This window comes from Pogonomyrmex barbatus, unplaced genomic scaffold, assembly GCF_055798465.1.
Source record: "Pogonomyrmex barbatus isolate J1 unplaced genomic scaffold, ASM5579846v1 scaffold15, whole genome shotgun sequence".
In the NCBI taxonomy this organism is placed as follows: Eukaryota; Metazoa; Arthropoda; class Insecta; order Hymenoptera; family Formicidae; genus Pogonomyrmex; species Pogonomyrmex barbatus.
The window spans coordinates 2,951,368-2,975,030 of record NW_028297111.1 but is presented as its reverse complement, the minus strand read 5'-3'; the positions used below and the strand labels follow the sequence as shown (position 1 = coordinate 2,975,030).

The window sequence follows — 23,663 nt, the reverse complement described above, 5'->3', positions numbered from 1 at the left end:
CTCTAACCTCTTTAACCCCTCCAAATAGTAGCTGGCGTCTTGCTCCGCGAAATAGGCATTTACGTATGCGATGACCTCCTCGTTCGATGAAAATCTCTGTCCTCCAAGCGAAACTTTAAGCTTAGGAAATAGGAAAAAGTCGCTGGGGGCCAGATCTGGTGAATACGGTAAGTGGTCAACCAATTCGAAGTGCAGTTCGTGAATTTTGGCCATGGCGACCGCCGAAGTGTGAGCAGGTGCGTTGTCTTGATGAAACAGCACTTTCTTCTTCTTCAAATGCGGCCGTTTTTTTGCAATTTTTGCCTTCAGCTTATCAAGTAATGATGCGTAATACGCTCCCGTTATTGTTTTACCTTTTTCAAGATAGTCGATACACACAATTCCGTGACTATCCCAAAAAACAGTCGCCATTACCTTCCCAGCTAATGGAACCGTCTTCACCTTTTTCGGAGCAGGTTCACCCTTTGCAGTCCACTGTTTTGACTGTTCTTTTGTCTCTGGAGTGTAGTGGTGGATTCAAGTTTCATCTACAGTTATGAATCGATGCAAAAAATCTGACTCGTTTCGCTTGTGATGACGCTCGACCGCTCCAACAGGGACTTGGAAATGTTCATTCGAATTCGTTTTTGGTCCAAAGTGAGCAAGCGCGGCACCCAACGCGCGGATAGTTTGCGCATATCCAATTCTTCAGTCAATATATGACAAACGCGTTCTTTCGATATGCCCATAGCCTCTACTATCTCTCTAACCTTGATTCGGTCGTCCAGTACTATTTGGTGAACATTTTCCATGTTATCAGCAGTAGTCGCAGTTTTTGGCCGTCCCGAACGTTCATCATCAGCCAAGCTGGTACGACACGTTTAAATTCAGCTGCCTATCTTTTTACGGTGGCAAATGATGGGGCAGAGTCCCCGTAAATAGCGTCCAACTCGATTTTAATTTGCACAGGCGTATTGCCTTTCAAATGTAAGAATTTAATCACGGCATGATATTCAATTTTTTCCATTTTTACAAAAACACTGACATCGACTGACACAAACGATTATCAAACAACAACTGAGCGTCCAAAATGGCTAAAATTTTCACAAAAGTCTTTCAAAGCATATACTATTGTAGTACTAGAATGGTTTTGACGAGTAACGTCATCTTTATGTTAAGGCTCAAAACTTTTCAGACTACCCTCGTAAAAATATATTATAATAAAAATATATTAATATATATAATGTAACATATACAGACACCATAAATTTTTGTAGAACTTCTCGTTCTTTTCAATAAAGTTTATTTATTATTAAATTGATAGAATTTACATGTAAGATTACAGATTGATAAAATTATTATAAGATGCTCAATAAGCAAGTCTGGTCATTAACAAAAAGATAAAACTTTAAATCATACAATATTTTCTCCAAATTAAAATAACGTTTGAAGAATATTCATTGGTATTTTGAAGTAAGATGTGTAAATTGAACTTTTATTTCGGAACAAATACACATCATATTTTTTAATGCTCGTAAGTATTCGCTAGAAATACAATTTTGACAAGACTTACCTTATCAGGTAATGATGCGGCCACGTGGGGTGGAGGAAGTGGAAGTGGCTGGGTCTGTCGCCGTCGATGAGGATGAGAGAGCGACGTAGCTCGCTACTCCGTGAAGTCGCCGGGGCCCGCCGGTGGAATTAGTCCGACGACCAGGCCGAATGATCCCCGCGTAATTCCGCGGTCTGCATCAAGAGGGCTCCATCGATATAGAGCCGATCGAGAAGCTCCTCTCACGCTTTCTTTTGCTGAGCTGCCTGCTCCGTTGTCGTCGTTGCCTGGAATTCTCCTCCTCAGGTTCAGCACGCTGACCGTGATCTGGAGAAAAGAGAAGAAAAATAAGTCGGGGGTTGAAGTCGAGAGACTTGAATTTATCATCAAAAGATGCGGGAGAGAAAGAGATGGGGGGGGAGGAAGAAAAGAAGAAAGAGAAGAAAGAAAGAGAGAGAGAGAGAGAGAGAGAGAGAGAGAGAGAAATTCGAGCAAGAGCATCGAGAGAGCGAACGATTTATAGTCCTTCGAAGGACTTAAAGTCCACCGAAATCCCTTCGAGCGTACCACGTGTCTCGTCTTTCTGCGTTCTCAAGAGTGAGAGCTCTTTTTCACAAATTCGTGCGAGTGAATTTATCGTGGAGATTTTTTGGAGGTCATCAGCTTTCTTATCGTGGCTTGCGAATCAATATATTCGTAGTTGGAAATGATTTTAGCATACTTGAGAAACGATCTACGAGAGAAATAGATAAAAAGGCTTGTACGAAGTACAGTCGAGATTTTTTAATAATCATTTTGCTTTTGAAATAATTGTAAAGATTGTTAATCGAGATTTAAAGATTATATTTCTTTAGCATGTTTATCATATTAAAAAAGAAAAGAGAGAGAAAATACACGTATTGAAAATATATTATAATATATAATTATAAATTATTTAAAATCTCAGTTATATGTTTATATTTTTTTTTTTCCATATACAGATCCGTGTATAAAATATTTCTCATTAAGCACATTTTCCGCTAAGAGAAAATCAACTCAAAATTATACAATTAATCAACGTAATTAGAATAGAAAATATACGTATCGAATATTTCGACAGCCATATTTATATTTCCTAATTATTTTTAAAGATCGATGTTACTATATAATGATTGTCTCGTACTCGAAGTAGTCTCTATTTTTCTCTGCACGTTGTTTTATATCAAAGAACAAAAGATTGGCAGACCACGTTGAAAGAATGATGCTTCGCGTGGAGAAAGCACGTCACGGATGTCTACCACTGAGGAGAAGTCTAAAGAACAAAAAGAAATGTGGTGAAAGGAGATGGCGTAGAAGTGTTCCCTGTTTTTGCTAAAATGAACTGGCTTCAAGCCCAATTCGTACTATTGCAAAGCAGCACGAATTCACGTGCGCTACTATCGAGACAATACATAAAAGCACATTTACGCTCTACACCCGCAACCGATTAATAGATATTTTTATTCAGTTTCTTCTTTTTTACCGTGTTCTTTTTATATTGTTCATTAGAAAAGAAAGACGATATAAAATAAAAAGACAGTACGATACCTACGATATCTTAACATATTCAAGATTCTTATAAACTTGGCGTATATATAATAATAATTTTAGGTTGTTTTGATTTATTTTCATTTGATAATTTTATATAAAAAGCATTATATTTACAGAACATTATATTTATACAATCGTATTCTTCTTTAATCACACATTTTATCATATATTTTATCATAATATGATTATAATTACTTATAGGAAAGTTCACACCGCATATATAATACAAATAAAAATTAGCCAACTTATCAGAGGTTTCGAAAAGTCAACATTGTTTCACCTGTTGCTATTTTGTGAGTTCTCTTTACTATTATTCTCTCTTTATTATCTCATTTGCGGCTCGACCTGACAAATTAATCGATTGAGAATTACCGTTCCGTTTAACATATACATCCATTTTCCGAGTTCTATTCAATTCCAATCGGCTGATATTCAAAGAGCTAAAATTCCGTTTTTGAAAAATAGTATTACATTAACTAAACCCAATAGACGTGATGATATTCAAATATCATCGAGTGTAATGTTATGTACGTTATGTTATCACGGTATTCACATTCGTTATCCGTCCTGGTGAAATTAATCAGAAATTCGTCCCGCAAGTGCTCGCCTTCACACCAAAAACGTCCGCGTCGCGTTCGCAAACGCGCGAACTCGCCAGCGCTTCACGACCGTTACGTTATGTGAAACTTGGCGAAAGTGCGGACGCTCGTTAATCCATAAAGCGGCACGGTTTCGCAGACTGCAGCTGCAAGCTGCTGTCGCTGATGGAATGCACCGGCGTGTTTCACCTTTAAAACTAACTTCACTTCGACAGGGTTCCCGAAGAGCCACACTTGACGGCTTCATTTCGTCGACGCTTCTCTTGATGCATCAGCTGCTTACGCTATCGAGATGATTAAGCGTAAGATCGGGAAATTGTTTGACACGAGCCCAGGTATGACAATATGCCCCAGGGATATAAAGAAAGCCGTGGGATTAAAATGTGTGTGATACATTTATGTAATTTCTATCTTTCTACAAATTCGACCTTGTCGACCTCGAAAATAAAAATATCCTTTTCACAACATTTTTGATTTGAAGAAAGATTTTGGGAAGATGATAAGTTGAAAAGTGCACTCGTGATTGTTATAAAACATGAAACTTATAAATAACTCATAATCTTTTTCGATCGCTCGCCAATCTGCTGCTAAGTAAATATTTCATGGATTTAAGTTCTTCATGTCTCTCGGCCGTGTACAGTTTCTCGCGTGTTGTTCTCTCGAATGATAATCCTGTCTGCGGAAAGTTACGCGTTGCAGTGTCGAGGTTGCGACAGCGCTCATCATTGCACGCCAACACGATTATTCGCCGGGAATTGCAATTGGTTCTTTGCGAACTTCTGGAAACTTAGCGCGTGGCAGGGAATACTTTATTAGCCGCTATCTAATGATCGACAATGGATGTGCTCGAGATGTGGTGAAGCGAAGTTTAACTCACGATTTCGCTATCGAGAGCATTTCCTTGAATCGAAATTCAATTCGAATGAATCACAGAGATTCCACATTGATTTTGTCGGCTAATGTGCGGAGCACCTAGCCAATAGTGTATAGCGTGGCGAATAACGTCTACCTTTTGCGAAATTTCCTATTGTAGATTGTATTTGATCGCGTAAATCTTATTATCCCAGATAACTCTTATATGATTAGACAAGAAAAATTATGAAATATAGGAAAAGTTAGAGACTGAGAAAATATATTTGAATAAAAGTTTACCATGTTCCGCGAATAAATTTTATCACACATGCACGAGAGCTCATCGTTTATTTTTTTTTTTTTATTTATTTTTTATTTCTCGAGAAACAATATAATAGTTAAGATTATAGAAAAGTGAAATTGAAATCATACTTAACAAAAATTAAAAGTTTATATTATTATAGTTGGCTCGTATTTTTTGTTAACTCGGGGATATCTGTTACTACTCGCACATAATTAATATTGCAAATCTACAACAGGCAGCAAAATATTATTTTACAATAATCACAATTTAACAGTTTTAACGGTCTCTGTTACTGTTATATGTATCTCTATTACATAGAAAAAGCTTGCGTGGGAATGATCCGCTTTTGATGTTGCCAAGCTTTGTATTTTTACTTTTACAAAGACATAAAAGACAGAGGTGCTCGGAATATAATAAATTCAAAAACATTTAGTTATTATAACATTTAGTAATATAAGGGCAAAAGTGCAAACACGCGATAGAAGGTAGGTTGTAACATTCTATGCGAACGTAGGTTGTAACATTCTATGCGATGCATCAGAAAGTTCATTTGCGGAAAACAACTTACTAAGCAAAGTTTGCACTTACTATTAGACAATGTTGTTTTGTCAAATTGCATCTTCAAACAGCGTGATAAATGTACAAATTGTTTCAGAGCTATCTGTACTTTTGAAAATTACAAACTCTGCAATAAATTTAAAATTAACTTAATTGTCTCCTAACAAAAATTATAAAGAAACTCATTTCTTATAATATTAAAATTTTTAATACAAAATATTTAAATTTGTTATATATTTTAAAAATAAAAATTAGTAAGTAAAAGGATTGCGCATATTCTTACAATTAATTGGAGAAATAGATTTTATTTTCATGATTCTTTTCTAAACCTAATTTATTCAAATTCTTCAATTTTCAAATAATAGAAAAAAATAATAGGTTGATATCCGATAAAATTCTTAATCTTATAATATTTTGAAGGAAAAAATATTCGACAATTACTAAAGATATACTTAATAGTTTAGAATATTTTTCATAAATGTAATCATAGTGATAAGAAATAATAGGTATATCAGCCGTAATAAAAAAAATGTGTTAGAAGATAATTACAAAAAATAATTACATCTATATTGCGAGCATATAAACATTTCGAAACGTCGAAATAAAACTTTCGCAGATTTTAATTAAGGATTTCTGATTTCTGGAGCATTCGACGTCCCCGTTCGCGCGAGTACTGGTTACATACAAGGGAGAGCGGGGATAAAATTTACAACAGCTTGCTTAAGCTCGTTTCGCACCAGAAGAAGTTTATCTCGTTTGCACCGGGCGCTGTGCATCGCCCTATTTTTCCACGTCAGATTTTATGAAACCATCGCCATCATTCTCTCTACGAAAGAAAGTTGGCGAATCTGAAGAACATTTAGAAACTTTCGAGCTTTATTAGACCTGGTGTAGCTCGTATTGTTATTGAAGCAAAGCACTTTTGTTGACTAATTAATTAAAATGTTTTTGCAATAGCTCAATATTTTCTGACTTTTCATTCAAGAACGATCCAAATAGAAGATCCATCATTTAGATGTAAGTAATTTTATTTGTAAGATTTATTATATGATTATTATTTTATTTGCAGTATTGTTTAGCAGACGTAGGAGTATATCTTTTTGTCTTAAATGTGTCTTTTAAACTGTAATATCTGCTACGCCAACCACATATCTTTCTTTTTCTTAAAATCAATTCTTTTTCAACAAGAAGATGTAATGTTCATAACACTCATTGATAATGGTTTTAAAAATGTCGTTGCAACTTTTTTCAAATCGATTTGCCGCTTTGCATAAAATATATCACATTACTAGTCGCTCTCATCGTCACTCTCGCCAGAAACGGAAGCTCTTACAAAATCGCGACTGAATCTCATCAGAGTGCTTTTTTCCTCCACTTACGAGAAAACGTCCGATGCACTGACGTGAAAGCAAAGGCGAGGAAATATTCACTAAAAGAACAGTCGTGTCGTCTATACAAAGTTTGTTTCGTGAGACCATCATCGTTAAATTGATTTTCTTCGAAAAGTAAATTCCGAAAAAGATATTTTAATAGTTTAGACATAGAGAAATTTGTTACATCTTAAAAATTTAAAAAGATATATAAATAAATGAAAACTATTTGGCATATAAAGAATATAGATAGCACGTATGTAATTCAATAATACATAAAAATAACGTGCTAATAAAAAATTCGAGAATTAAAACCATATAAATTTCTGCAGATAAATATGTGCAATGTTAACAATTATATAAAAACTTTCTAGGTAAGTTAAATATTTGTGCAATTGTCTAGCGTGGAATCTCAATTCGATTATCTTCAGATTTATTGTAGCTTCAGTGTGTAAACATTGTCAGAAACGCGAAAGTCTCGAAGAGAGGCTATATCGAACAGGTCCCTTCATAGGAAAACATTCCCGCATTTCTTAAATAAATGTACAAGTCAAATATGTAAAATAAAAGAAATATTCCATCTTTTATAGAAGTGAAAGAATAGCGAAGAGAAGGACCATATCTTGAAACTGATTATGAGTGAATCAACCATTTATAAATTTAGGCAAATGTAGGCGATATTATTTACTATGAATCGAACAAAGATGAGATACTTATCAAAAAGAATTTCAATAAAGTCAAGCTATTTTTGTCTATATATAGCTGTATTATACAGCAGGAATATTGTCTTCGACAATTGATCAATAAAAGATGAAATATCAATCACGAAATATGCAAATTTATCATCGGGAAGGGAGCGGAAAAAGGCCATTTTATTTTAAATGGTCATTTCCCATGCAATTTGAAACATAATTTAAAAATTTTTAAACAATTTACAAGTTTTAATTTTCAAAAAATTGGAAAAAGCATATCACATGTTCCATCAGAATAAGTATGTATATCAAGCTGAATAGAATTGTTTTCTTATAAACAATTAATTTATACTAACTTTTGCAGTAATGTTATACATTCGTAATTCTCATAGTAGCTGAAGTAAAATTGAGAAAACAATCAAATTATAAGCAGGCAAAGAAAAACCGAATATAATCATGTAACGTTCGACAAGCAACGAATGATGTTTCAATCAGGAAGACATTTCATTGAAGAGGAACGTGTTGAATATACAGACGGATTGCTTTTTTTTTTATGTATCGCGTTCGATTAGTTATTTTGTCCGTTAGCCAGTTATGATCTCTTTATATAAAATAGTCAATTGATGAATTCTTCGTCGATTACGCTGTCGAAATGTTTCCGATCGTCGATTAGAATATCGATGGTAACAACTAATTGTGAAAATTAGATACGATTGTTGATTAGACAATAAAATTTATTATAACCGAGCTATAAATTTCTCATCGCGGAAGTCGAATAGCAAGCATTAGTGTTTTCTCTACGTTACGATATTTGTTAATAGCAACATCTGTGCCTCATTATTGCCATTCTGAAGATAATAGGAGCCGTTCTAATGTGCAGACAGCTGTTTGCACATACATATTTCATTACAGTATTACGAAGCTAGGTGACTCTCGGGGAAAACCATTATTCATTTGTCTTTTGTTTCGTGACATTATATAAACAAGTAGAGGAAAATATTCTGAAAATCATTGAAAAATGACTCTGAGTCACAAGAAAACATGGAATTTGAAAAAGAATAGATAGGGGATTGACAGTTTACGTGTTTTTTTTATTATCGTAAAAGTTCCCATTTTAAAGTCGTCTAGTAAAATGACACGACACATTTTTTACGTTAATCGATGGATTTAAATAATTATTGTATAACTAAAAATGTTTATAATAAATAAAGAAATATGCATCAGCAAATGCAATGTATATATCTATTGTGATATTCACAAATATTTCAATTTAGATTCAATAATGCATGTTTTCATTTCTTCTTGCTGATGCTAGAAATTATGTAAAACAATTCATGAACAAGATCAATCTATAGATATTAAAAACATCTTAAATTAACAAATAAAGATAGTTTTTGTAAATAACTAACTAAATATATGAATAGAGAATAATTATTAAAAATAATTTATATTCAAGAAAATTTGTTTTTTTAATGGAGTTTTTTTTAAATATAGCAAATTGATATGCATTTATTCTCATAGTAAATAAAGTTGAAAATTTCAACACTTATTTGTTCTGACAATTAGAAACTTTTCGCGAGGAAAATTATGAAAAAAAAAATCAGAAGACGCGTGCGCACGCGTGCGACTTCGGTTACGGGGGTCCAATTGGCTGCAGTTTGATACAGGGGATGAGGAACAAGGAGAATAGGATAGGAGGAAGAATGTGGAGGTGTAATATGTGGGGCGATCGATAGAATATAGTGGCTATATGTGCCGTTGATATCAGGGGATTCCCCCTGATATGTGCACCACAGCACGCTTAAACATACACGCGACCGCACGTACAGAATATGTTAAAAAGAAAAATAAGGAAAAAAAATAAAATGAAACGAAATGTGTAAGACGCGTCGGCGTTAACGGCGCGGGTAGCGCACCGCGATCTGAGCGCCTGCAAAAAAAAAAGAACCCAAATATCATGCATATCCGCCGGAAAAACGAGCTTTCGCAGGAACGATATCAAGCCGCGAACTTTGCAACTCTTTTTTTCTACGAGTCCGTGCCAGAAACTTTTCGCGCACGAGAAAGATTGCACTTGGAGAAAAGTTAAGGTCTAAGGGAGTTTAAGTCTCGCGGATCCGGGAGACTGACCCGCGCATTCCGCTTCGCAACAGTCGGTGCGAAAAACAAAAATCTCAGATCTCAGTGTCCGCGAAAAGTTTTATGCGGATACAAAACACACACACACACACACACACACACACACACACACACACACACACATATCTGTAGAGGTGAATGGATAAGTATGTCAAGTTCCATTTTATCTTATTCACTTACTCGCGGAAGTAATGAATGATGAAAATAATGATAAAATCGAATAAATTATTAAGAATTAATAATATGAAGTAATTTTTGAGAAAATTGAAAAAAAGGAAAAGAGATTCTAATACTCGTGGATATCTTTTAGAAATTTTAGAAAACAGCTAAACTTTGTTTGCCTGCAATAAATTAAATATTTTATTATAAAGAGAACATCCATGTCAAAATTCAAGGTATAATAGTATTCTGATTTTGACCATACAATTGTTGTATTACAAGTTTCTTAATACTGAACTCAAGTAATAATTGGACGGAAGAGAAAGTTTTGGAAGCAATTAGAAGATAATCAAAAGTTCTCTCCGAGAGTTGACACTTATGCGCGCACACGTAAAATGTGAGGATGCTTGACGTATTCTCTATATATCAAATATGTACAAGAGTAAATAAATAAGTAAATATGTATGTCTAGCTCGTCTAGACTCATACACAAATACACGGGTGCAAACCTCGAACAAACATGACAAATAAACACGAACACTATTGTACGCAATAGTACAATATGTGCGCAGCTTTTCGGTATAGCTTTTCGATGATGAACGGCGTTATCGCATTCGTAACGTAATTACTCAGGACTCCCTCGTCGTGTCGTTATCAACGGTCAAACTCCATTAAGCCATCCGCTCGTTCATCCGATATCTGGCGTATACATTCAGGGAAATATGCGTGTAACGGGGCCACAACGCGGAGTAATGTCGCCCGCATTTCCGCTTCATTTACTGTAAAGCTTAAATGAAATTTATTGACAAAACGATATCGTATATTATCGATTAATACTTCTTTCAAAACTTGATTCGCCGGAATCTCTTACTTTTGAATATCCGTAGCTATAACCGCGCCAACTCGGAATTAGATAAATCAACTCACTTCCGATATGTCAGAAATTAACAATGTGGAGGGTGCGATAATTTACATTTTCCCCACGTCGCCGATAATCGTGCTTAATGAACATGTCTAGACGCTTCGCTCGACTCGATCTCGTCGTTAGCGCAGCTTTAGCTTAGCTAAGATGGGGGATGTAGACTTGTAGTAGTGGAGGCGAAAGGTCAAGGTTTGATCGTACGAAGAAGCTTTAGCTGCTCGAAAATGAATACGCGTGACGACGTGGAGCTTTCATCGTTAGAAGCAGTACCAATTTTTCATTATTTTCAGAAACTTGTTGATTGAAACTTGTCCGTATTAACAAAGACAAACGATGCAACCGATTCAGGATAAAGCATTCTTGTGACGCTTTTCTTTCACTCCACTATACATACTGAAAATTTTAGTAATGACGTCAAAAACTGTTCTCCTACGTTCCTCCCTATTTTCCTCTTACATATACAATGTCTTACACACGTAGCATTTTTCCGAATTCTCCGAATAAATAAATTTTCAAGACAATTTCTTTGATGAACCAAATATTTTTTTAAAGACTTTTTTTACGAAGAAATTATTGTTTATTACATCTTATTAGCACAAATATTATTTTATCACAAATATAGTATATTTAATGATGATATTTTACAAATATTTCTGTAATCGTCTAAAACCTGATTAATATATTTATAAAATAACTATAATATACGTATCTTTCAGAAATATTTTAAGACTATTGGCCTTAATATATTTTATTCAATATAATTTTAAATTATAATGTAAAATTCGTAGCATGCAATTTTGACTTTTTGTTTTTATATATACATTTTGCTTGACACTTAGCACAATCAATGAAATCATCTAAATTGTACCTATTGTTATAAGTAATATATTTCTTTTATATGCTTTTTTTTGTATTCTATATACGCATCAATGTATCGCATATAATTAATACTGACTTATCGATTTGTATAATATTCAAATTCGACAACTTCTAAGGCACTTGTCTGTGGATGCTCATTGAAATGCGTCTAGTGTTACGACGCGACGCTTAGACACCTTAATTAAGCACGGATCGAGCTTTCCGCTTTGCTTCAACGATGCTGCGTGAAAATTAATTAAACGATAGTGGACGGCTCTCTTGATGCCTTAATAGTAGGGTTGTTTATTATCTTTATATATCTTTGTTTCATTATATTCGATCAGTTTAATAATAAATTAAAAATAAATTTTATAATATAAATTTCATCTTATATATAAAGTCATAATCTTATTAATAGAAGCTTATAAAATTCATATAATTTAGAATGACTATTTAAATCATTGCAAATTTAAAAAAATTTTGTTTTGTTATTGTTCATGATTTAAATTTTGTTTTCATTCACGAGAGAAATTTATCATAATGAACTGAGATATTGCCTTAGAGAAGCTAAAGTTATATTTCATCGTAAAACCATTTTCGCTCACATTAACTGCTTAAATAAATTACGTATAGAAAATTTACTTAGCCGCGCATATAAGCGACTATTTAACAGAGCCCATTTTTCTTCGCGCACGCTCGGAAAAGATTGGAACGTCGCTCATGGGAATCACGAGATTTTTCAGACAGATGTTCGAAGGTGTGTATTATATCCGATAAATTAAATTTTAGTATAGTTGACACGTTATAGTTGCCAATAATCTGTTATTTCGCGAGGACCGGCCATCTCTTGGGTGGCAAAATGGTCGGAAATAAGGATTCTCCTTGATAGAACTAGTTTCCAACTGTTGTCTGAATCCTGCAGGTACATCGTAAATTATTAACTTAATTTGCCTGTTACGTGCCAACTTACGCGTGTAACCAAACAAATTTGCTCTTCCCAACGGTATTGTGGCCGCGGCGGTGAATACGCTGGTAATAGGTGATATTTTGGTGTAATTATAACTCCGCACGCGCCGTAAAATACGCGGCAAACTTTCGTGGCGGGCCAACGAGCTTTATGCGGCATAATTAACGTATCGGTAGAGGCGAAAAGCGAAAGAGAGAAAGAGCGAGAGAGAAGGAAGGAGGGGGAGAGAGAGCGAAAGGCGGGAGTGAGCTAACATCCCTCCGACCATAATCTGGCGTCGAAAATATTTCGTGGCGCAAAGCTGGTGGAAAATTAGTTATGGAAGGAAAAGTTTAATTTCCTGCGTGGTGCGAGCCGTTTGTCGAGAAAATAAGTGAATAATTCCTGGCCGCGCATTAAAACATGCGGTAAATATAGTGGGCTTCCGTTTCTTGCGGAAATTATCGAATCGGATATTCCTCCCCCCGTCGGCATTGGAAAGTCGAAATTTTTTGCGCAAATTTTTCACGCTCACGTCAAACAGATTTGTTGGTTTGTTCGTGCGAACATATCCGCGTCGGTTTCGATATACGCAGAGAATGTACACATGTTGCGTGTTCGGGAATTGAGAATTTTCCGCAGAGATTTCCGACGATTCCAATAAAAAGTGTGATTTTTTAATTGTATTGTAGCTATCTGTGTCGCAACGCTTATTGCGTGTCACGTCCCATTTTACAACGAAGACAGTGATTAAAAGTGTGAGTTTTTTTTCTACAAGCTAATTTATGAATTCGCATTGTTTCATCATTAGGAGATATATATATATATATATAATATAACTTTTATAATTTCTAAATTATATCATGATTATTCGCATTTTTAATTTTAAAATTTTGAAATATTATAAAAGTTTTTTGAACATAATTTAATATATTAATTTAAAACTACTCGATATATATATATTTTTTACATTCTGATATCTCTTAAATATTTTTCTCCTAGTATACGGCGTCATTTTAATCCGATATTTGCGACAAATATTAATTAGAATATAAATTAGAATTATTGTTGAGATAGAATAGTGAACATAAATAACTTGGATTAATCCATAAACAATTATTATAATTAGTTAGAATGAAATGCTAATCGTCACATTACGTCATACTTGTAACTGAATTATAAAGCTCCCGTGAAGTATGATTTACTATAGCGCTTACAAAAATGATGGCTCCCGCTTTGTGACGTCCGCGTTAAACGCCGGTAAATAAACGATCGTAGTCCCCTTTATTCCCGTTTTCGCGGGACCACGCCCAGGTCGGGAAGTCCTCAGATCGATGTCACGTGTGTGCGAACCCATGCGAACGTTGGCCAAGCGTGTCCGACTCTTGTCATTCGGGATGCCAAATTGCGAAACTGCGAAGTCGCATGGGTGTGTCATGGTTGCAAGATCTGTTGAAAGAATGCGACGTACCTTGTCCTTCCTGGTCCGTTTCTCCGTCTATATCCGTATTCTACAATACGTTTTCACGGAACTCCTACAAGCGTGAAAACTTCGAGGTGTTGCGACGTAATCTTTTTCTCGTCTTTTCTCGCCTTCGGACGACGATAATGAAAACTCGAGTAGACGTGCAGTCCGCAACGAGCCGGACTTTCAAGATGCCGTAAACGCGCTCACATCATGGCAATCGTAAAGAAAACAGAGTTTCGAGTTCCGATACGACGTTGTCGTAGATTCTCGAGTTTCGCTAGTAACGTATCTTTCTGGTAATTATTACAAATAAGATTTGATAATCCAATCCTGGATAACGTACGTAGATGTTCATCGGTTTAATTCCCCGACAAGGCAACCGTGTGAATACATCACGTATTACTAATCCCGACGTAGTGACGTTTCTATCGTCTATTAAATGGGTTTTGTGCGTGTCAACTGGACCGCAGCACGGCTATGTTCGCATGTTCGCTTCGTTTAGAAGGCTCGATTCGCGAGCCCTATTGTATGCTATTGCCATTTTCTCTTCTGTCTTCGCAGCAACCTGGAATAAACCTCACGATCACATAGAACGACACACTGCTGCTGCATCGTGCGTAAAAACAAAAAAGCAAGAATGACTGGCACTCTAAACCCTGCTGGCGCCCGTCTGGCCTTTTTCCCTCCTTGGTAAGTCAGGATTTTTCCATCGGGATCGTAAATATTACCCGACTATTCGTATTTAATCACGATTGATCACACGGATAATCTCGAAGAGTTATTCCGGACAAGTTGCACATGGCATGAGAAAAATGAAAGTCATTCTTACGCGTGTGTTACGGATAGCGCAAGATCGCAGAAACGTGGCATTAATAGAGCAATCCAAATCCAAATCGTCAACTCTATGCACGCGGAACATTTAATGTCGCTTCAATTAAGATCGCCTTTAACTGGATTTAACAGCGTTTAAAGAGCTGGGAATTGAAAGCCACGTTCAAACGGCACACACAGAGTGACCCAGATTTGTTCCGTGTGTTCCTTTGGCCATAAATTTTTTGATAAATTTAAAATCGATTTCTCATCAGTGGAGATTTAATGGGCGATTATGATCTGTGTGATCTTGACAGTCAAACTCGAAATTGGATATCCGCTAAATCATAATTCGTTTAAAAGCGGACAGGATCAACGATGTCCCGTCGCAAATATTGTTTAATCATTTGAGTTGATTGATTCTGTAACTAAAATTTTTACAAAATTTTTTTCCGAGAGAAATCAGTACGAAATATATAAAAATATTTGTTGCATATTTTGTTTTGAACTATATAAATACGAATAAATAAATAAATATATATATATATATATATATATATATATATATATATACATACACACACATATATATATATATATATATATATATATATATATACACACATACACATTTTTATACATAGAGGATTTTCTGCGTTGGAAAAACAATCAAAATTGATGGCGAGCGTCGGCCATGTGGGTCGCGTAATAAATTCTGTCGTTCGCTTTCAATTCGGTTACTGAGTGATTTTACACGCATTGCAATTTCGTTCTCGATTGAGAAATGTGCAACATTAATCAAGTCAGCATATCATACGTTCCCTTTTCCGTCGCTAATTTATGAATCGATTGATAATACCAACTGCGAAGAAAAAGTGAAAAAGTGAAGAAATGTGAATCGCTTACTTTATATACGTGTTTATATAACGAAATAAATATAATTGATTATTTATTAAATAAAGTTGTTTATGAAGTAATAAAAACTCGTTTTATTCGTGATAACTAAAATTAAAATCAAAAGTAATTCGTGTTTCGGCATAAATTTAATGCAGATATAACGCAGAAAATGGGGTAATATGCGTAAGATACAAGAGAATAATAATAATCGACGTCTATCTTGTTTGTCTTTACGCAAACAACCTATCTTCTACCGTGACAAACGCAATTAAACTTTTCAACCATCTTAGTATGTTCCAAGTTCGAATTAGTGTTCGTAGTCGTTTAGGGTAATTCGAATTTGTTTGCTGCGCAATAATTAGAGACGAAGCTAGGACGAGGAAAGATGGCAAGCAGCAAGTTAACTTTCTGTAATTTCGCAAATCATTGGGACAGCATAGAGAAATGTGTTTGCTTCACATTCCACTATTACTAACAACGGTATATGTTGAGCAATACGAAGGTGACGTTCGAAACATAAAAAATATATCACAGTTTCCTAAATATCAAATAACTTTCGATCAAACTTTCCTTTTAATGCAAATTATTTAAGAAGAGATTTAAGAGATTTATAATGAATAATATAATAATATAATAATATTAATAAATATAATAATAATGATATTCTTCATGAAGATAATGAGGATTTATCTTTAAAGTTTCTTCTCTTCTTTGAATGAAGATGAAGAGAAAGGAGACATGCGCGCTGTTCAGTTTATTTAATAGGATTTGCCACATCTTTATTTATCCACATTTCGCTTGTATCAAATAACAGAGTTTCCTGATAAAACAACAATAAATACTTCTGACTCTCAAGCGCATTCGTTTAGATTGCAATTTAAACGTGGCATACTGCTAAGTTGAATTACATTAATGCTCGTTGGATTGTTCTAATGGATTATGTAACTTGAGCAAAGTTTAACTCCTATGTCTTTTCTGAGCGATTAAATCTTTATGGACATTTGTACTTTTCTCTTATATATACATATTGTGTGTACCCAGTATTTTTAATAATTTTTACAAATAAAAGTTATCGTTTGTCTCAAAATACTATTTCTTATTATAAATTGCTTCTCTCTCTCTCTCTCTTATTTATCGTCTCGAGCAGTGCACAACGAACGAATAAATGGAAAATCTTTTTTCTGTCGAGTGATATTTGTTCCACGCATAACCTTTTTTTTTCCTCACCAACGACTGGCAGAGAGCACCAACGAGGCCAGCACGTAAACCTGTAGTTTACATCCCGCATCGCTGCTCGTGTTGCAATATAAATTTCACCCAGTATCTCCCGTCTCGTTTGAAGAATTCATAGGAGAGCAAAAAGCTGTCGTCGTTGTTTGCGGCAGAAAGAAGAAACAACGAAAGGGAACGACAATAATCGAATTTATTTCGCGTTAAGCCTCTCTCGTTTACTTTTCGAAAGATGTTGCAGTTCCTTCGACTCATCGCGTCGTCTCGTCATATTGTCGGCATTATACAAACGACTAATTAAAATTTTTGAACTTTGTTTCCCTGTCTTTTGTGAGAAAGATTTGTAAAAATTTGTAAAATTTTGTAAAAATTTACAACCGTCGTAACATGTCGGGCACGACGAGAAAAGTGCTGGCTTAAAACTTTTCTTCAGTTTTTTAGAAGCTGCTGTGTACGCGACCGACGCGACTCGTCAGTGGAAGACTAAAAAAGTGTCTAGTGTCGAGAGGAATGATGTTTCGCCATTCTTGCTTTCGATAAGGCGCAAAGTGACTGCAAATACTTCCTTTTACAAGTTTCAGAGAGGGAATGCGGAAACACAGAGAAATACAGAGCGACAGCAAACTTAGATGAAAAGTATTATCACCTTTGGAAATCGACATAGTTTTTGTCGCAGTGAAAAGCGCCCGATGAAATGATGGTGAAAATTGTGACGAGAGGGTACGCGTGCGTGAGAATATCGAGCAAACATGTAGATTAGATTAGGCAGAAGCGGAGGAAGCACATCGACAGCCACGATACGTGATTTACCGCCCGTAGCCGTCGAGTACCAAAATCACATTTTCGTTTGCTTTACCAAGCGAGTTGATAGCATACGTCGCTGCTAGATATCGCCGTGAAAAGACGACAGTCGAACCCAACGAGATAAAATTTCGTTAAAACACTTCTCATTGACGAACATCGGGAGGTGGCAATTGAGATGAATGTATGTTAATTATATATGCCTTAAAAACTAAATTTATCATAACTCTATAAAATAGAAAACAGAGAATATTGATGAAAATATTATAAATTAATAAGACGTTTTTTTAAAACTATATGTATAGATTTTACAAAAATTTGAAATCAATGATTTGACTTTTTAAAGATTCATTCACAAGATACAAAATTATATAAATTTTCTCAGAAATTTTTTCAAAAATATAATTTAATTTCAACAATAAATTCTTTTACACTTACATGAACATATCTTATTATTTTTATTACATATCTTTAAACGTTAAAAATATTTTAGTAATTAAATCTGAGTCTAACTATTTGGTTTGGTTGTAAATTATAACTGCAGAAATTTGACGATAAATATCTTTTTACTTGTAACAAAGCAACACGTGATTTTCATATCATTATTAATTTATATTTATAATATATAATATTAAAAGTAATATATAGTATTCGTAAGATTTTGTTCTTATAAATCCTTGAATTTTTGAAATTCATTTTTCGAATTCGTAACATTCTATAAAGATCATTGATTTCACTGTTGATATCGTGCACCTTTTAATATATAAAGCTTTAAAATAAAGAATAATGAAATATTACTCACGTTCTAAATTTTATGATTAAGTCCATCGAGGATGATCACGTTGTTTAATATTGGCAAATTTTATCCAGATGAGCATCGTGCTGTAACATAAAAAAGACAAAATTAAGTTAATCTTCTTAATCATATTAAATCAGTTTAATCGATAATAAAATAAAACCACGTGTCACATAATATACAATTTTCCGAAAGACAACCTTAATCATTGAGATATCGAGGCGTTCGTGTTTGAACAATATCATATTAAAATGATATTCGTAAAACTTGCCTGAAAAACGACCGAGGTGTGTAAAGAACGGTATATTTAAGTGAAAAATAAGTGGATACGGGAGTATCCTATCCTCTTCAAAAGGTTTTTGACAGGTCTTTCGGCGGGTCAGTGAGACCGTATCTTACAAAAGTATCGACCAACCATTCTGGCGACATTTTCACTTTTCCTTTTCTTTCCCTTTTTTTCCTTTGTCGTACGCGCAAGACCGCTCGACACACGCGAACGTGAGGACGGTGAAATGTGACGAAAGGGATTTTCATTCACGCGCCTGTCGCTTTGCAGGATGTGAAAAATGTGACGGCACACCACTCGACAATCCGACAAGAGACTGGCGTCGATTGGTCGCGCGGTTTTTAAATCTCTTTTAAATAGATTAAACTCGCGTTCGAGTTGAAATCATCGGACTCTCGCGTTTGACGCGACATTTCTTGGCAAGTGTCAGGCACGCGCAACGTGCGCGGCTTCGCCCGAAATATTTTAATATTTTCTTACAGCTGCGAGAGACGCGAGATTTCCAAAGGACTTATCCCGCTCTCCTCCAATGTAAATAGCAATTTCTGCGCGGCGCGGAGAAAACGCGCGGAGAAACGTAGCACGGTGAACTTATCCCGAAGCTCCCCTTGCTCAACGTCTATTTGACACGTACTGCATTTTCGCGACGTACGAGTAAAAAGAATGGTTGCCGGAACGAGAAAATCGGCCAGGGGTGAAATTATTCTCAACACCTGTTCTCCCGCGGGATGTAACGCGACGTATATTCTTATATCCAAGTTGCACAGATAAATCAGGAAGCTTGGGAAGCGTCTGAAATAAGCACTCATCTTTCTCCAAGGCAAATTTACTGTTCTGTACGAGGATGTATTTAAGCCCGATATCTCGATTCCTCGATTCATCGTGACTGTATTAGGACTGCACCGAAAAGTATTATAGTTTTCGGTAGGAAAAGACCAAGTTTGCAAATAAACTTTTATACCAGATCGCTTACGTGGCATGAAAGTTCAAGTGCCTCGATTTTCTTCTCGGATCCATAGATTATTCAGGGGGCAAGCAAAAAAGCGAACACGTACATATGAAGAAGAAGGAACAGAAGGACGATGGCGATAGAAGAGTGGTCGGGTCGCGAGCAAAAGTTACAGCTGGATAAGAAGCAGAGTCGAGAGTCGAGTTCGTGCTCGATTTGGCTCCGAAACTTGTACGCCGTGCTGCTTTATATCGCTATAAATATTACGCAAGAAACCAGGACCATTTTTATGAAAAAGAAGAAAGAAAAAGAAAAAAAAATAAATAGAGAAAAAAAGGAAAGTCTCAAACTATACTGCACACTACGTTCCCATCGCGCTTTTCCCGCGAGAACGGACAATTTCGTGTTAAGTCACGGAATTTATTGCCCTGTACCGCGAGGTTTTTTTCTGCCTTTTTTTTTTTTATTGCGGAATATCTGCTCTTCCCTGGCGTCGACGGTTCCTTTTAATGCGCGGAATATCGCGCGCTGCATTTTGCTCCCGCAAAATTCGAATCTACCGCCGAGAAGCATCCTTCCATAATCGATCGAACGACCCAAATTTTTGCGCCGAATGCATCCGCGCGTTATATTTAGCGAATTACCAATTGCACAGCCAGGAATACCACCGTTCGTTCATTAGGCAGATGATAACATCGTACAGAAACACTGATATTTTTAAACATATCCGATAATGTTCAATTATATTCTCAATATTCAATTAAACTTCAATTAAACGCGCTCGCTAGATTTTCACCATAATTCAATACATTTGGCGGTAAATAATGGCAAATAAAAAGGTATATTATCCTCGATGTGAGAATGATTGTGGGGAAGGTTGCCAAAATAAAGCGGCGACGCGAGATCGCTTTCCATTTTCCGCATCTGCAAGTAGATTGATTTTCGAATAAAAGAGGATTCCATTCAAGGGCCAAGGGGGTAGACTCAATCTCTCTCTATGGGAAATGGCTACGAGACACGCAGTCACTTTTTCTCACACACTTTTTCTCGTAAATATGTGTTAGGTTCACTGAAAATTGCGTGACCAGAAACACGCCAAATGCTAGACGCTATTATTTACAATCTGTTATATAATATAATAGAGAACGATAATAACATATAACAACACATGATAAATACATTGTTATACGGTTTAACATTGGTATTAGATAAATTAGATAAAAGATAAATTAGATAAAAGAACGTTTATTGTATATAAAATTACTATAAGATTATCGTATAAGATTATCATTGTTATTTGTAAAAGGATGATAACATGAGATATATAATAACACATGAAAAACATATTATTATTATTATTATTATTATTATACGATTTAATATCATTACACAAAAATGGTGCTCACGTTCCGTATAGAGTGTGAATTATCAAGTCCAAACTGATTAACAGTTTGCTCCGGCAACGATACTTTCAGAAAGAAAATGGCAGTCGTTAACGTATACGGTCACGTTCGTACATGCAAAACGACATACCGTTCTCAGCATACGAACGTCTCCTCCTTCTTTCTTTTTTCTCCTTCTCCTTTTTTATTTCCATTTTATTCCTTCGTTCTCCTTCCCTCCTTCCTTCTTTAACATAACCTTGAGCTTATTTTTTAAGTATATTTTCATTAATGAAAAAAGCGGCAGCTTACCATAGGCCGCATTACGTGCTTGTGCGTGACGACAACAAATACGGAGGGGGAGGGCGGAGTTTTGGATGTGAATGAAAAGTCACGAAACTTTCGATGAATATAGAAGGCGCTGCGCGAGGCAAACATAAAATAGCCGAATCGACAGTGCGGCAAGGCGAGTTCGGATCGTCGCGGAAGTTTGTGGAAATTCGTAGCGGAAGCTCGGCTAGCTTTATTTTTCAGCCACGTACGTACATTCGTACGTGCACGAGAGCGATCGAAAGGGCAGGAAGAGAAGTATACGCGTTACAAAATTCGTGTATCCGACGTAAGCGGTAAAATATGTATGTTGCGTAATTTGCTTGAAAGCTCGTAACATGTCAGTGCCGTGAGTAATCGCGCACAATAATTCGGGATACATTAGGGTCGCCACCGCGCCGCTTCATTAAAGTGCCTCTTATATCAAACGGACACGCACGGCGAGCAATCGAAAATCGTAACTGCAGATAACAAGGTACGATCCACTTTTTCTTCTTTTCCTCCGCGATTCATAATCGCCGCGTCACGCGATCCGATCATTTCCCTTTGCTTCCTTGAGAATGTCTTTAACAACAACAACCATCTACGATCCGACGTTCGTAGAATATCCTAAAGAGGAAATAGGAGGACATATTTCGAGTTTAAAGTCAGTGTATTCGTAATAGGGCTGCAATTTAAGGACACAATTCTCTAAATTTTAAGTATACATACATGTCTCTTTGCAACATCTCCAATTAATCAAATTTTTATTACAATTCACATGAAATTAGAATCGAGCGGTATGCTTTTGTTGCCTCTTCTGACACGAAATACGATGCGATTACATTTTACCGAAGCAATGCTCAAACAGAAAACGATAGTGGAGAGACAAACTTACGGCTGTCGATATGACAACATGCGTGACATATGTGTTTCCCCGAGTGGGAACAGGCTGGAAATGTTACGAAACCGTGCATTCATGCTTAATCTATCAGGTTTGTCTTAGGTAATACATAATCCGACTTTAATTAATGAGTCGTATCTTCTTATTGGGCCTCGTGTAGTTTCAGGTCCGTCGTTATCTCTCATTGCGACACGCCGGAATCGGGGAAAGGACTGATTGAATCTCGGCGATTAAATTACTCGTGAAGCCGAACAAACGCGCGTTCGTCTGCCATCGGTGATTTCCAAGGAGGCTGGACCATGCAGCCGGAAAATCGATAGCGCAGATTCGCACCTAACTAAAGCCACCGCGTATCGAAGATTGCAAGGAGATTCAAGAGGAAAAAAAAAAAAAGGAAGAACAAATTTTGAAGAGCTATGTCATAATAATATTCCAGTAACATTAATAGCGTTTTCGACGTGCATAAAGCACGTCGAAGCTTTTTTTCAGCAGAATAATTTAACCTTTTTAATATCGTCTCATCATTGTTGTGACGCACACTTAGAAATTGCCTCGCCGTCCGGCAATTTTAGAAATGCCGCCGGACGTTTGACTGTACTGCGCTAACATTACCTTACGGTTGACGCAATTATATCACACGAGGGAGTGTGGTGCTTGCATATAATGGAGCTTGCTTGGAGGTACCGTTGACGACAGCGTCTCGAGAAAGAGGGCGGTTAATGTCACAGGAGTCGATAATAGTGAGACACATCGATGTCCTTTGTAATAAGTACATATTTGTAACGTCGAAAATGCACGCTGTGTCCCAATTCCCGTAAGGGAAATCACCGGGATTGGAAGGGAGGGATTGCAAAACGCGGAATGTCAATTTCGCTACTCTGTGTGAAATACGCTTTGTGTACTGACTACATTGTCCTTTTTTTACATACATTACTGATAATCCCGAGTGTAATTAATTTCTCGGTTCGTTTATCCTTGTTTATTCGCAAATTTCATTAATGGAAACAGAGTCGCGCGTTAAATTGTTGGCCAACAATGAGATGGATGAGGTAAAAACTTTCGGTGCGTCACGCAAATATTTTCCGATTACTAATGTAAAATATTGCAAGTGTTTGTTGGTTTCAGCCATCATTTTTTCGCGCGTTTTATAAAAAGCGGAAAAGCGGAATATGTGAGAGATGTATTATCGAACAATAGGATGCATCAACGTATATCTCGTGCGTAATGAGGCTCGACCTTTTTATCGTCGATTATTCTGTTGGAGTTTGGTCAATTAATAACGGAAATATATGATAGTTTAGTCCAAAAATGCAAACCGGAAATTCTGGCACT

At 36.0% G+C, this 23,663-nt stretch overlaps 1 protein-coding gene across 2 annotated transcripts in view; it reads right to left on the bottom strand.

Moving 5' to 3' along the window:
- LOC105425147 (1-phosphatidylinositol 4,5-bisphosphate phosphodiesterase epsilon-1) overlaps nt 1-23,663 on the bottom strand; it is a 120,092-nt gene that overhangs the window by 41,251 nt on the left and 55,178 nt on the right. For both annotated transcript variants that reach the window (XM_089073529.1, XM_011635758.2), the window contains 2 exons: nt 18,508-18,587; nt 1,553-1,858 (listed from right to left, as the gene is read on the bottom strand). The gene's annotated coding sequence lies outside the window, so the exon portion shown is untranslated. The remainder of the gene's footprint in view (nt 1-1,552; nt 1,859-18,507; nt 18,588-23,663) is intronic.